Source organism: Lepisma saccharinum, chromosome 19, assembly GCF_977018435.1.
Source record: "Lepisma saccharinum chromosome 19, izLepSacc3.1, whole genome shotgun sequence".
NCBI lineage: Eukaryota > Metazoa > Arthropoda > Insecta > Zygentoma > Lepismatidae > Lepisma > Lepisma saccharinum.
The window spans coordinates 15516773-15533633 of NC_139247.1; positions in this window are offsets into that span (position 1 = coordinate 15516773).

Here is a 16861-nt window from a genome sequence, read left to right on the forward strand (position 1 = left end):
CGTCATCTGTCGAGAGATCGTTCTCATTATTGAAGAGGATCCACACATTCTGCCGATCTACTCAACCTCAGAACCGGATGACGAATTTAAGTCTTATCTCCATCCAGAAAGAATTACTTTCTAAGCTGCGAGAAGGGGCTAAATCCAAATTTTATGAGGCGGTGATCAGCGCATTTCTCTCTAAAGAAAGAAGAATAGACTAGAATTCAAGTAACTAAGTAATGAGCAGTTGATTTTTCAAATTTTACTTTTTGGAAGGATAAATGAAGGGTAAGGGGAATGTGCATTTTAGCGATTTTTCAATGAACGGGTCATTCTTATGTCCACGGTGTTTTTTTTTATGGGTGATAGGTAGGAGTTCCACCAACCCCTCTGGTTGCAAACTCGTGCTTTAAAAATTAATTGTATGGCGAAGTATTGAACATATTAATTTTCTCCTTACCCTTCAAATATATTAATACTTTAAATGAAGTATTTACTTCATTTAAAATAATTTATGTAATTTAATGCTTTTCTAAATATTTATAAATTTACACCAAAAAGGTACGGAGAAAATTTGTAATATTGGTTCACAGAAATGAGAGGGGGAGGGGTTCACATTCCTTCTTTGCCAACGCCTGAAGTTCAGGGTCAGGAGACGCCACTGTTGGCAACACTAGTTACTAGCTAGCCAATGAACATGCACTGCATAAAAGAAGCAACCACTACGCCGTGCTATATTGCCACATTACCGTCCCTGCCGAACGGTGGGAACCGCGAGCTGAAGCACTATTCAATTGTTTTCAATGATGTTTGCGCGAGTGTGTCCAGGAATGGAATGACAATATGGCAACAATAGCGAAGGTTTTCGAGCAGGGTAGAACACGTGATACTAAGAGAGAGGGAGACGAAACGAAAATTCGTTTCTACGCAACGGCAAATTTATGTGTGATGCACTCTACTAATAAATCGGCCGCCATTGCTGACCAACAGGGTGTTTTGAATGCTTCCAATCTTTAAAATTATATTAAGACGGCTATTGAACTACGTTCGAAGTTTCATGCTTTTATCACAAAAGTGCACAATTCAGCAAAATATCTGCACATATCGGCCGGACTAAGTCTCTTAAACTATTGATATCTAATATAGTTACTTAAATTATAAACAAAAAATCTGAAAACATTCTCTCTACCTAACACCAGAAGAGGATTTCTATCAACACTGAAGTATGTTCTCAGTTGGAAAAGCCTGAAGATGTTAAGCAAGGGCCTCCTTTGTTGGAAAAACTTAATACTTTTCTTTATCATTAGCTTCCTTATTTGCATCGTAAAAAATCCATGAATTTTGGAAAGTTCTTTCACCAGCTCACTTGATATTATAAAATCACGATTCTAACGTAACCAGATGTTCCGTATTAGCCGGGAGAGTCACTTTTTTTAGTATCTCTCCCAATTTTTTTAAAACTTAAAACGGGACGCCAAGATGTCCTTTTTTTGTGACAATGCATAGCATTACTCCAACAATACACCTTCTCCACTGCTTCTATGAACTATAATATGACATTGTTGGGTAGAAATTATTTCACATTTTAATGTCAACAATGTGCCATATTCCAATTCGAGTGTCTTCTCTACCTTGAACTAATGCCCCCACTTAACGAGTGTTTTCGTACATGAACGGTTTGTGCACAAATGACAAAAACGCTCTTTCAGTACAAACGTTGAAAGTAATGTTGATAAGCCTTCGTCAAATTGACGGCGATTAATAACGAAAATCTCTCCGCCACCCTCATTTACCAGAAGGTGCGATTGTACATGTATTCACTTATCTGTGGTAGCTTCACACAGGGGCGGCGCCAGAAATTTTCGACCGGGTGGGCAGAAGCTCCATAGTGATAGATTAGGGTGGGCAGTATAAATGGTATATATGTGTACGTAAGACGTATGAATCCCCCTCTCTCTTACACTCCCGATTTTCCACTTACTTCTTTTCCCTTTCCTTGTTTTCCTCTTTATTCTTTTCTAATCTATTCTCGCATCTTGTTCCATTTCCTTTCGTTTTGTCTCTGATGGACACAATTATTTCATACCCCAGCCATACATTCTAATCACATTCTTTCATGCATGTTAATACAGTGAAATAACTGTGAATTAGGTTTAAGCTTGTGTTGCAAATACAAGGCACATACTTGATTTTATGTATTCGGTGACAATGATAGAAAGTGCGATGGTAGACAATCGTGAAGTTTCTCGTAATTTAAATGCATATTCCTGAGCATAGTATTTTCATCGTATAAGTTTTTGACTGAAATAGTTTTCTTACTCCTTGGGGGGTTACTTTTCTTAGCTTACAAGGTTTGTACAACTGAAAAATTTATCTGAATGTTTGTAGTAGCAGCGATTGGGTGCCAACATTTTAGGGGCAAGGACAATATACGCCAAGCCCAATGGCGCATCCCTACAAAGATCATGTCCATGTCATCACCCCCCAAAAAATCATATCATTTGCACCCTGAAACTATATTGTAATCCCTACAGCGAAAGTAACTTTTTTCTTAGCTTTTTGTTACAAATGATGTACCTGCTTTAAAATAAGCAGTATACCAACACTAAGCACTATAGTTTAAGAAGTGATGTTACTCATGAATATGGAGAATATCGTTCATGTCTTGTAATGCAGCTATAGCATAAAAATTCACATCCACCTCCAAACACGCATTGTTGCAACAAACACATTATTGCGAGCGAAGCAAGCAAGAACATTTTTACATCCATTTCTTTGCAGGCTTTCAAGAATATTAAATTAACGGGGTGTCAATACTTTCTTAGGATCCCGGGATATTTAGTATTTTCCAACTTCTGTTTTGGCACGTTCGGGGTCGAACGTGTGGATACCGTATCGCTTAATAGAGTCTCCAAAATTTAATGTTCGAACTCTCTCTCCACTACAGAAATCCCTTGACAACCTAAGATTTAACACTTTATCAAAAGCTTTCTATCTCCCCCTTTAAATTTAATACTCAATCCTACCACAAAAATGTCCATGCCAATTTTAGACTTACTGTTGATATTGAAGAGTGGATATTGCCTCCTCCAAAAAATTAATTCTCAGTCTCCACACCAGAATGTCTGCAACATTTTGAGACAATAGTAATACACAAGAATTGGATACCTTAATGCTCAATGCCCCTCTAACTAAAATACCCGCCATAATCTAAGACTTAGAGTTGAATACTGTCCCCGCCAACGTTTAATTCAGAATTCCCCCCAGAACCCACGTGTCAATTAAGGCCTAATATATAAGAGTTGGATATTTACCATCCCCCCCCCCCGCACCTTCAATAATGACCTTAAACACTTTCTTTTCTTCATCTAATGGATTAAATATGGTGAATTTAAGGTGTAAAATTTTTACCTGTATTTTGGAAAAATATATAAATGTTCAATTTTACATTATTTGAAGGGAAAAAATCCCCCAAAGAATCTCGATGGCGCAGCCTGCGCCATAATCCCACCTGTGGACACCCCACTTTCCGCTCCTCCTAATCACCGCCACTGAATGTTTGGATTAAAATGAACGTCTTATTAGGAATGATTAAAAACACACACGGAAAACAAATTATTTGTTTATTGTCCATTAAGTATCCCTAGGCTAATGAAAGGCTATTTTGACAAAATATCACTCGTCATAAGTAATAAACAAATAAGATTGAGAAATCTGTTCAGAATTTAAGAGATTATTAGCTAAGTTGCTATTCGTTTTCTGAAGAACTGTCATATTACTAATGCGGGAGAAGCAATACACGTTTGGAATGGCCAAACGGATCCGGATCCGGGTCTGAAAGTTTCGGATCTGGATCCGGATCCGAGAGTTCCGGATCCGAAAATTTCGGATCCGGATCCTAGAGTTTCGTATCTCAATCCCATTATAATATTACCAGACCTTAAAAGGTATTATGATCTTCGATTACAAAGAAATTTTTCATTAGTTAGTCCTACAAGAATTTTTTTCAAGTGTTGTTCCTAAAATACTTTGCTACACATCGGCTAACACACTCGTGCACAAAAATAATCTTACTTCTTTAACATAAAATGTCAGAGGTGATTTTGTAAATGCCATTGAAACGAATATGTATTCATTCGAATGTATTGGAAATGAAAACACACATAAATGTGAGACATTCCATTCCAGGATGAAACCTTTAACACACACAAGAAGATAGAAATGTTATACAAAAATTATACAATTGTTCTACAGTTACAGTTTTACAAATTAAAATAAAATATTATAATATATGCAGTGTTATATAATTACAAAGTGTAAGACTAACAAGGGAGGTTCCGATTTCCATGAAACTTGGCAGGTGTATAGTGGGGCCCAAAGGAAGAAATAAGTGTTTTTTTTTTTTTTGTTTCAGCTAAAAAACGGTTTTACAGGGCAAAACCCACTCAATTGTCAAGATGAGGACAAATTGAAGTGGGGATCTGACCCCTGAGTCCCCCTCCGATTTTCATGAAACTTGGCAGGTGTGTGTATAAACGGGCCCAAATGAAGAAATACGTGTTTTTTTGTTTCGGCTAAAAATCTGTTCTAGGGGGCAATTTCCACTCAAATTTCAAGGACAAATTTGATGTGGGGATCTGACCCCTGTCTTCCCCTCCGATTTCCATGAAACGTGGCAGGTGTATAGAGAGGCCCAAAGGAAGAAATATTTGTTTTTTTGTTTCAGCTAGAAACTGTTTTAGGAGGCAAGATCCCCTCAAATGTCAAGATGAGGAGAAATTGAAGTAAGGATCTGACCCCTGTGTCCCCCTCCGATTCCCATGAAATTTGACAGGTGTATAGAGAGGCCTATGCCCTCTGTTTCTTCCTATGCCATATTTACGTGGTTTCGGGGTCAGATCCCCTCTTCAATTTCTCCTCATCTTGATATTTGAGGGGGGGGGGCTCTATACACCTGCCAAGTTTCATGGAAATCGGAGGGGGAGACTTAGACCTCCCTTGTAAGTGTATTAATTAATTACAAATCGTGCACGCGCCCCCACACACTATATATATATGTGTATTTATGTATATTATATATATATATATGTATATTAGCAGGTAACAATATGTTATAAGCACATTCTTACTTTTCAAAGAAGCGCATGTGGGATGGCAAGACGGATCCGGATCCGAAAGTTCTGGATCCGGATCCGAAATTACAGGATCCGGATCTGAAAATTCCGGATCCGCGGATCCAACCAACCGGATCCGGATTTCGGATCCGCGAGGATCCGGATCTGGCCATCCCTAATACACGTATGGTTACATGAACATATTTTTTGAGGTAACAAAATGATTTAGGACACAAGTAATTCATCGAAGTTGATAATCGTACCAGTAATACTTCATCTATTTTTCAGTGGGTTGTATGGCGTGACCATTTCGAACACACTAGAATGTCAACCTCTATCCTGTGCAGAGTACCCTGTAAACTTTATTATTTCATGGCAACGAGTCCCTGGCGCCTGGAACCACTGTCAAAGTAATAATAATTTATGAGGGTTTGTATTTTGAGTGTCAGCGTGTTTGTTTTAGGCCCTTCGTTACTTTTATCTAATCACCATTGAACCTTATAACGTCGTCATTATTAAAATTAGCAGAAAAATGACTTAAAATAAAACAAATCAACCACAACTTACTCTTCGAAAAATGGAGTTTCATTAGTTCATACCTCTTAGAAAGTTGAGGTGGTAGTTTCAATCGCACAGCGTTTCATTAGTGGATCAAGGTAGCTAATTCCGAAAGTCTCAAATATTTGTCTCAGGCAATCACCCTCTTAAAATAGACGCATCTTCTGTGGTGATAAAATGCCACGTTTGGTGCGAGTTATTTCCGTATATTTTTCCCCAATGGCATAACGCTGTCGCATTATAATGAAGACGTCCTGTGTTCGACTCCCTCTCCTCTGGTGGAAGCACAATGCACTATGGTTCGGACTACACGTTAAACTGTAGGTTTAGTCCCGATTAGCCTATCTGAGCATGAAAGTAGGCTTAGAAACAAACTAACAAAATCGTCTTCTATATACTTCGTGACAACGTTTTTCTTTACTTCAGCTGCATCTACAGATTCTGTTGACATTTTCGGCTGATTCATGTGACAAAATTTATGTGTGGAACGAGGATTTCTAAATAGTATTAGCCACTCATTAGAAATTGAATAATTCTGTAGCTTTTTCCATACACAGGGTGACTGGTAATTAGATGTATTCCCTGAAAGGGGTTAAAGTAGAGACAATTTGCAATACATATGATACCCCATCCGAAAATTAGTAGTTTTCGAGATAATCGAATTTCTATTGTTATTTTAAAAAAGGACAATTTTTCACATAAAAAGATGAATTGAGACAAAACTGCTCATTGTATGGAACTTATTTCAGCGTTTTCTGATAGCTAACAAATAAGTGGTTCGTTGAAAAAAAAAGTTTTTCCCAAATAACAATCACATGTAAGTAACGGGTGGGTCTAAACTTACAAGTGGTGATAAAAAAATGCACTCTTAGTTTACTTAGCAACGTATTAATAACAAAAATGGTATGACACGAAGCGTACCCCTTAGTCCGCCCCCGTAACACATATGTTACAAAAAAATTATGTCCCTAGTAGCCGCTGTAACACATATGTTACAAACAGCTTTAGATACAATTATCGATGGTTTGCCACACTTATTTGTATATTGAGGTTGAAACACTGACAGGTCGTTCGGGAACATGTTTTGCAATCGTGTTTACGAAAATTCCAACTCTCCCTCCCTCCTTTCTCGGAATATGTCACGGGTTTGGGCTTGGGCTCACGTGTTGGCTCTCGTCAGTTGACAGACACAATAAATGCTTGGTATTTACGATGCTGTTTTCCTCCAAGCTTCCAACGCTGTGATTTAGTACTGATAAGGCACACATTCTTCTTTGTGTTTAGACCTGGTGATCCAGCTGAAGTAGTGGCGGGGGGGGGGGCGTAGGGCAAGGAGAGAGGGGATTGGATGAGGTTTGACGGTGTCAGCTTTCTGTCGCCCCTACGTTAGAAATGCAATGAAGCTTGAAGATAGCCAGAGGCGCCAGAAGCGTGAGTCTATCCAGAAGTAGAGACAAAACAAACGATTGCAAAGGCTCCCTTCCCTCCTGTAGGAGAGGCCTCACCATAAACAGTTCGTATCATATAACAGCTCATCGATTTCCCTAAGGCACAATCGTTTCCTTCCGGACATATTTCCACAAACAGCCGAATCAACAGGGAAGAAATAGATTCACAGTAGCTACACAAGATGCAAGTGTGAACGAAAAATAGCAAAAGTTCGGGTTTTCTCCCCAAAGTAGCTGGAGAAGAGGGGGCAAACTCAACATTTTTATGATTTTTTCATTGAAATTCGTAACCCCCCCCCCCACGGGTGGGGCATCCAAATTTTACATGGTTGCATGCACTGATGTTCTACCTGCAAAACAAAAGTTATCCGAAGTAGATTGGTCCCATAGTGTCAGTTATATAACAATTTTATGAATAATATGCAAATTGGCTAAAATTCGCTAGAGTTTTACGTTTTGCCTTATTATTCAAATTGTATTGCACCCACGAACATGAATCAAGTTTCGTTCTGTTGCGGAAGGTCCATTCTTTGAACAAAAAGCAAAAGTTCCGGTTTTCTTCCCAAAGTAGCTGGAGAAGAGGGGGCAAACTCCACATTTTCATGATTTTTTCATTGAAATTCGGGGGATGTAGCCCCCGCCCGTACGCTCCCCGCGGTTGGGTCATCCAAATTTTACTTGGTTACATGCACTGATGCTCTACCTGAAAAACAAAAGTTATCCGAAGTAGATTAGTCCCATAGTGTCAGAGGTATAATAATTTTATGAATAATATGCAAATTCGCTGTTTTGAGGAAAAAAAAACAGAGTTTTACGTTTTGCCTTATTATTCAAATTGTGTTGCACCCACGAACATGAATCAAGTTTCATTCTGTTGCGGAAGATCCATTCTTTGAAAAAAAAGCAGAAGTTCTGGTTTCCTCCCCAAAGTAGTTGGAGAAGAGGGGGCAAACTCAACATTTTTATGATTTTTTCATTGAAATTCGGGGGATGTAGCCCCCGCCCGTAACCCCCCCCCACGGGTGGGGCATCCAAATTTTACATGGTTGCATGCACTGATGTTCTACCTGCAAAACAAAAGTTATCCGAAGTAGATTGGTCCCATAGTGTCAGTTATATAACAATTTTATGAATAATATGCAAATTGGCTAAAATTCGCTAGAGTTTTACGTTTTGCCTTATTATTCAAATTGTATTGCACCCACGAACATGAATCAAGTTTCGTTCTGTTGCGGAAGGTCCATTCTTTGAACAAAAAGCAAAAGTTCCGGTTTTCTTCCCAAAGTAGCTGGAGAAGAGGGGGCAAACTCCACATTTTCATGATTTTTTCATTGAAATTCGGGGGATGTAGCCCCCGCCCGTACGCTCCCCGCGGTTGGGTCATCCAAATTTTACTTGGTTACATGCACTGATGCTCTACCTGAAAAACAAAAGTTATCCGAAGTAGATTAGTCCCATAGTGTCAGAGGTATAATAATTTTATGAATAATATGCAAATTCGCTGTTTTGAGGAAAAAAAAAACAGAGTTTTACGTTTTGCCTTATTATTCAAATTGTGTTGCACCCACGAACATGAATCAAGTTTCATTCTGTTGCGGAAGATCCATTCTTTGAAAAAAAAGCAGAAGTTCTGGTTTCCTCCCCAAAGTAGTTGGAGAAGAGGGGGCAAACTCAACATTTTTATGATTTTTTCATTGAAATTCGGGGGATGTAGCCCCCGCCCGTAACCCCCCCCCCACGGGTGGGGCATCCAAATTTTACATGGTTGCATGCACCGATGTATTACCTGCAAAACAAAAGTTATCCGAAGTAGATTCGTCCCATAGTGCCAGAGTTATTACGATTTTTCTCCATTATGTATACGAATTCAAATTTCGCGCCCAAAGCCTCGGCGACACTGGGCTTACTTTCGTCAGACCGCGCGGCGTACTAAGGGAGCTCAGGGAGAGGATCTTAACAGCTGGTCAACACATCAAGGAGGACACCATCACATCACGAGTTACGAGACCAAATGTCCGTAAAAACCTGCGTGCCTGCATTCGTAACGGAGGTGCCCACTTTGAGCAAGACGTGTAATGTTATTTAATTGTATTGTTCATTGATTCCATTCACATGAAGATGAATGAAGTATTATTTCTTGTACACAAATGTGAATGTTAGTAACATTTGTACCTTGTTGGATAGCAGATGACACAAGGAAGTAATTTAAGTAATTTGTACGCTTCGTGTCATACCATTTGTGTTATTAATACGTTGCCAAGTAAACTAAGAGTGCATTTTTTTATCATCACTTTTAAGTTTAGACCCACCCGTTACTTACATGTGATTGTTATTTGGGAAAAACTTTTTTTTCAACGAACCACTTATTTGTTAGCTATCAGAAAACGCTGAAATAAGTTCCATACAATGAGCAGTTTTTTCTCAATTCATCTTTTTATGTGAAAAATTGTCCTTTTTAAAAAAAAACAATAGAAATTCGATTATGTCGAAAACTACTAATTTTCGGATGGGGTATCATATGGTCAAATTTATTGCAAATTGTCTCTACTTTAACCCCTTTCAGGGAATACATCTAATTACCAGTCACCCTGTATAACTGATTTATTAAAATTTATTAACTTCGGTATTGTAGTGATTGTTGTGATTCCTTTTTATTAGTAGAACGAATATAAAGTTGATATTTCGTATAACATATTGATATTTGAAGATGACAGGTATATAAAAATTGTAATGAAAAAAAAGGGACACTTCTGGAATTTCAATGCACAGCTAATTAAAATTATATTATACTCTATAGCAGGCATGTCCAACTTCAATCAAGCAGAGATCTACTTTTTATTGTCACAACAGGCAGTGAGCTACTATTAATCGTTAATCTTTGCAAAAATTTGTACCTACTCAGCCATTATACATTATAGAAGTTGAATTCATATAACGTATATTCGTATAATTACAATAGATAACTGCGATCGACCAACAAACGCCCCGCGATCGACCGGTCAATCGCGATGGACACGTTGGACATGCCTGTTCTATAGCATACTTAAACCCGAAGGTTTATGGCTGGAGCAACACAAGCCTTCCATCTGTCCCTATCCTGGGCAAGGTCAATCCAGTCTTTTCCATCCTTACCGATTTCCTTCATCTCAACATTATCCCTCCATCCTCGTCTTAGCCTTCCTACTGGTCCCTTACCATCAGGTTTCCCAACAAGAATCCTGTAAATTATTTGGAGATTAGTTTAACCATAGCCAGGCCGGAATATATATACGTAGTGGAGGCCCGGAGCTGCAGTCCTCAAGTTCACCCTCAATTCTGATTTAATCTTGATCATACCCTGCATAATTTTGAACCTCCTAAGCTACTAGCTGCTTTTAAACATGTAAGTATTAATTTGATCACAGTTTTTGTTTCAACAATGACAAAAGTGGCTTTTTATGGGTTGATAATATGTGAACATTTCCAGCATAGATAATACATGTATTCACAAGTAAAATATACATGTTATGAACACCAAGTTGCACTTAAATATTTAATCATTCATATATCCCCGAGTATATGTACTTATTGAATTTGATTGGGTGGGCATCCCTGTCGCCGTCCCTGCCTTCACAGTTGGCATTCAGCTGTGGAAGAACTGGTACTGTCTGTGTTGAATTGCTGTCCAGTTGATTTGTCATTTGTTGTTCTTTAATCATCGCCAGGACAAAGCGTTAGATGTAACGTAAGTCTAATGCGTAGATACACCGAAGTTGTGTGCTTTGTTTCGCCGTCTTATGTATATCTCTGTAAAGTTGTATTATTTTATATATCTCTAGGTAAGTAATGCAAGAGGCGGGTTTAAACATTTTAAACTATTGATGTTCAAAAAAGATGGATATCACGCGCAGTGAAGAAAATATAGGGAAGTTGAATTTGATGATTCTGTGTTGACAGACGACAACAACCCGATTTGGTGTAAAGATTTATCTTCACAATGAAACACACAAAATCTCGTAATTTGTAACAGAAAGGCTGGTTTTGCGTCGCTTCTTTGATTTCATTGCTCAAACAATTATTATTAAGCTGAATTTTGAAGGTTAGTTCGTCTCTAACATTAAGTATTGCCTCTTCTAATTATATTTCCATTATAGTCTGATTATCTGCCATCTTTCTTTCTAGCACACTTATTTGTTTATTCAGATCTTGTGTCTTTTCAGCATTCTCCTGAATTCCGCTACAACTCGATTTTGTTTGAGTTGGCTCGTGATTGACAACGACCACTTTACGCTGCTGACTGGCAGACCGTTCTAAAGCATTGGCTTTTTGCTGATCATTCTCTTGCGCTCTAAGTTTTAATTTCTCTACTTTTTCTCCTAATCGGTCGCTTATTTCCTGAAAATTACGTTTAGTCTGCTCTATACTCCGATATAGGAAATCAAATCTTTTATCCTGTTCTAACTTATTTTGAATTTTAAGTAGTTCCTGTTTATCCCTACTCCGCGCTAGCCTATCTTCTTCCCTAAATCTAAGCTGATGCTTTCTCATGCTTAATAAAATAGATTTAAAATCAGAGCTCTCATGAAAAACTACATCTTCCATTTGTTTTTTCAAATTTGTCCACTACTTTCGAGACATCCTGTGAAATTTCAGTCTATTTTTTCTTTCTGAACGTTTCATTCTCCAGATGGTCTCGGTTTTCCTTTTAAGCCTAACAGCTGACGCAACTCAACCTCGCTTGGTAACAGAATGTCTGGACACTGGTCTGCATTTTCTTTTAACCAATAACCAAACGTCGTTCCAGAGTTTATTACATCATACAACAATCAATGTTTACACAGCAACACCCTCGACAGATTACAAATTCTTCAGACTCCAGCTCTGAAATGGAATACTCAGTGGCGCAACCGCAGGGGGGATGGGGAGGGCATTGCCCCCCCCCTACAATCTTTGACTGAAATGAGTTCTAGGTGGAGCAAACATTGACGGGCAGATATACCTGCAGGGGGCAATTATCGCCCACAACTTGAAATTTATGCAAATAAAAATACTTTTCGTAAAATTTTCTTTCTCGCTTCGCTCGCAATGTCTTCTTTTCTTAGTCTTATCAAGTTCAGAACCGTAGCTAGGGGGCGGCCCTGGTCGCCGAACGATCTAAGTGACAATAAGTTGTAAGATTGATTGATTGATTTGTGGTTTTAAGTCCACTTTACGCACAGAAAGGCTAATCGGGACGGCCTACAGTTTAAAGTTTGATCCGAACCAGCGTGCCATGTGCCTCCACCGGTTATCGAATCTGGCACCCCTTGATCACAAGGCGACGATGTTACCACTACACCATCAGGAAGGCAAAAAAGTTGTAAAAGAGAGAATGCATTGGCGTCCCATGAAATTATTTGCACCCAAAAAATTTCTCGCTCGCTTCGCTCGCAATTTATCATTGTTCTGTATAATGCATCGTAAATTTCAGACAGAGAAATAAGACTTCTCTTAATTCATTTAGCTTTAAATGCATGAACAATTGTTTTGAGGAAAGGGAGCGTGCATATTTGAGACAGAATTTATATATTTTTTGCTGTTGGTTTATTGTGAGATGGGCGAATTGGCTGTGTAATGTATTTAAATAATATAGCTACTTATGTTGTATATAATATGTATTAAATAAACTTTGAATACGTACATAATTTAGTGTCCACGTCGCTCAATGTTGCATATAATATATGTGAAACATTTATCGTGCATGAAAGTTATACATGTTAATGTAAAAAAAAATATTTGGAATGCATTTATCAAGTATTTTCTGTCTTTCAAAAATAGTTTGTGTGCTTGTTTCCCATTATTAATGTGAAATTGAACGTGTTGAAAAATAATTCAAATCGTTTGTTCGAACACAAATGCTTTAGCACCAACTTCTACGCCCTTTTTGCATAATTTACGAGGGTAATAATGTCTTTGATACTACTCCTAATACCATTACTACTACTACTACTAATAATAATAATAATAATGTTGGTCCCTGGTTCGAATCCCGGCTTGGGCATGGATGCTTGTGAATGTCCATTCATCAATTTCATCATATCATCACTCATCCACATCTTCACAAATTAGCCAAAAGTGGCACAAGAAGCGAAGTAAAATAAAGCAAATCTATAATAACAATAATAATAATGTTATAATAACATTATTATTATTATTATTATTATTGGTACGTTTATCGTGGTACTTGCCCCCCCAGACAAAAAATCGTGGTTGCGCCTCTGGGAATACTGCAAAATGAACCATCTTGGAATGCGCAACTTACCTCCCCTGGTACATTTGTCCATGGGGGAAATAGCATATGTGAATGTTCCTATAGATGAACCAGAGCCATAGAAAATAGGGAAACGCAAGATTTGTGCTTTCTGTCCAAGCAAAAAAAGGAGAATGACAGAATTGTTGTGCAAGCATTCCGCCAAAGCAATATGTGGAGAACATCGCGCAATTTACTATGTTGAATGTACCTGTTGATGTTAAATAATGTTTGCTTGTTAATGTCTGTCAACCTGTAGTAGCACCATTTTGAATTCGAAAAATTCCTATGCCATGATGATCTATGGGTTTTGTATAGTTTTGAACAACCTTTAAAAAGTTTTGAATCCGATTCAGTTTTTCGTAATAACGAATTCAAAAATGCTACTACAGGTTGACGCCTCAGTAGAACTTTCACCAAATTTAACGGAAACGATGCCATTTCATGGCATAGGAATTTTTCGAATTCAAAACAAGTGCTGCTATAGTAGCATTTTTGTATTTGAATTTTTGAAGTTGTCCTTCGGATTCAAAACTTTCTGAAGGTTGTTCAAAACGATACATAACCTAGACTACGAAATGGCATCGTTTCCGTTGAATTTGGTGAAAGTGCTACTGAGGCGTCAACCTGTAGTAGCATTTTTGAATTCGTTATTACGAAAAACTGAATCGGATTCAAAACTTTTTAAAGGTTGTTCAAAACTATACAAAACCCATAGATCATCATGGCATAGGAATTTTTCGAATTCAAAATGGTGCTACTACAGGTTGACAGACATGAAGATTTTGACGGTGAAGGTTATCCTACAAATTAATGCGACTATCAGGACATAACCTAACCTATCCTAACCTAACCTATCCTGTCCTAACCTAACCTATCCTAACCTAACCAAAGGCGCCATGCTGTAGAAGGTTGGAACAACAAAATAAATAGGTGGCTTGGAATACCGCATTAAAAAAATTCATGATGCTCTAGCCTGCCTCAAGAGCCAAGCAGATGACACCAACATGAAGTACATGCGGATGAAACTTAATCTAAAAGGTAAGAAAAGAAAGAAGCCTGACTAGAGAGTTGGAAAGTGTATTCTCACATATGAGGAAACGGGTTACTTCAAAGGGTGTCTGTTGGCTCTAGCCCATGTTCAAAAACTTGATTGAACCAAATTACCAGCCAAAAATATCAGTATTTCACATAATTATCTTGTAAGAGGTATTGTACGGGGTGTTAAGTCACCCTTCAATTTGTTAGAAGAATTAAAATGTCATCGCAATTGTCTACCCGCCTTTTTACTTCTAACTGTGTTCATCGCAATTGTCCGTCATCGCAATTGTCCGCCATCGCAATTGTCCGTGCATATCACCATATCACATAAGTTATTTACACAGTTTCTATTTATTTAAGTAGTTTTCAAACATAAGTATTTATGACGATACAAGTGTACAGTTTGCCGTCCTGTTTCTCACTTCAGGAAAACATGAAAAATGTTCCGTGTTGTTGTTTTACAAATCTGGTCACCTTAGCTAGGGTGTCCCGTTTTGACCGGGATAGTCCCGTTTCACAGGTATGTCCCGGTCGTCCCGTCCATATTATTAAAAAGCCACAATTTGTACCGTTTTATAAAAGTGTAGGAGTTATCGTGAAAACCAAGTCTAAATTTCAAAGACATTTCATAAAAAAGACATTGTTTTTTTTATGTCTTCCGTTATTTTTTGAGCAGTGAATAAGCATGCAGTTTCTTTGCGAAATTGAAAAAAAGTTTCTGCGTCTTGACATAAACTCAATAGAAAAAAAGGAAAAGGTTTTCGGAGATATATGTAAACGATTGATGAAGAATAAAGCTGCTTTCAATCTAAAGAAGATTGGTTGGTAGGTTGATTTCATGTTTTAAGTCCACTTTATGCACAGTAGAGCTAATCGGGACTGGATCTACAGTTTAAAGTGGAATCCGAACCACTTGTACCTCCACCGGGTATCGAACCCCTTGATTACAAGGCGACGACGTCAAGAAGATTGGTTCTTTTGCTAAATGCTTCTGCCATTCATCAAAGGTTTATCAGAAATGACGTGAAACACTATGTAAATCATACGGAGATTCGAATAATTAATACCTTTTGATAGCGGGAGATCATATTTCATTTATTGTTTGAGATACATCATTTACGCTTGATTGATTGATTGACTTGCTTTACTTCCCTTTTGTGCCACTTTTGGCTAATTTGCGAAGAAGGGGATGAGTGATGATAGGATGAAATTGAAGAACGGACACACACAAACATCCATGTCTAGACCGGGATTCGAACCCGGAACCCCTGGCGTCGTAGTATCATTTATGCGATCTAGCTTTTTATAAATAATAACAATACGTTAATGATAATGATTTTATAATTAGGCCTAAACGACATTTCAGGAAAGGGGAGGGGGTAATTGATTTCCTAGGAATGTCCCGTTTTTGAGTCAAAATATTATGATCTCTCTTTGTTGCCACAGAGTCAGATCAACTGGGCAGTTTGGCATTTCGGAAACTACGAATACAAGCCAGTTGACTATCGGTAGGTAGGAGAGATGAATAAAGTAATAAAGTGACCGACCAGACACATTAGCCGGGAAAGTCCCTTTTTTTTACTTCTGTCCCGATTATTTTCGACCGTAAAACGAAGACGCTAAACTAAAATGTCCGTCCCTTTATTGTGACAATGACTTATCGAAACGGAATACTGCAATAATACACCTTCTTTACTCTTACTATGAATTATGACATTGGGTAGAAATTATTTCACATTTCAATGTCAACAATGTGTCATTGTCAAAGGGGCCCGCAGGATTTTTTCTCAGGGGGGCAGAGTCATAGAAACGTTTTATTATTATTATTATTATTATTATTATTATTATTATTATTATTAGTTGTTGTTACTACTACTACTACTACTACTACTACTACTACTTCTTTTGACTTAATTAATTCAGTTCCTATTGAAACATAGGGCATCCACGAAGTGTCTCCATCTCACTCTGTTGCATGCGATCTTCTTCATTTCTTTCCAACTTTTCCCCTGTTGTTTTCCTTCTTCTTCAACAGTACGTCTCCATGAGCTTTTGGGTCTTCCCCTTTTTCTAGCACCTTGAGGGTTCCAGTAAAGTGCTTACTACTACTTTACAAATCATAAATTTTAATTGGATTGAAAATACTTTTGCGTTGCATACAAGTTCAGAATCGAGTATACTATTTAGATAGAAAGTGGATTCTCCTTTGTTCCTTTCAATAAACATCTACCCTGTCACTTTGTTGATGAACGAGCAGTTCTTTATCTTTTTGTACTCTTTCACAATGCACAGATATCAATCAGAGTCAGAGACCACTTAATCTACCGTCCTTCATGGTACCTCTGATCCATGCTTTTACGTGCCCAAGAATACTCTAAAATAATAATAATGACAATAATAATAATAATAATAATAATAATAATAATAGTTGCTGTAACTTACGTCCGGTA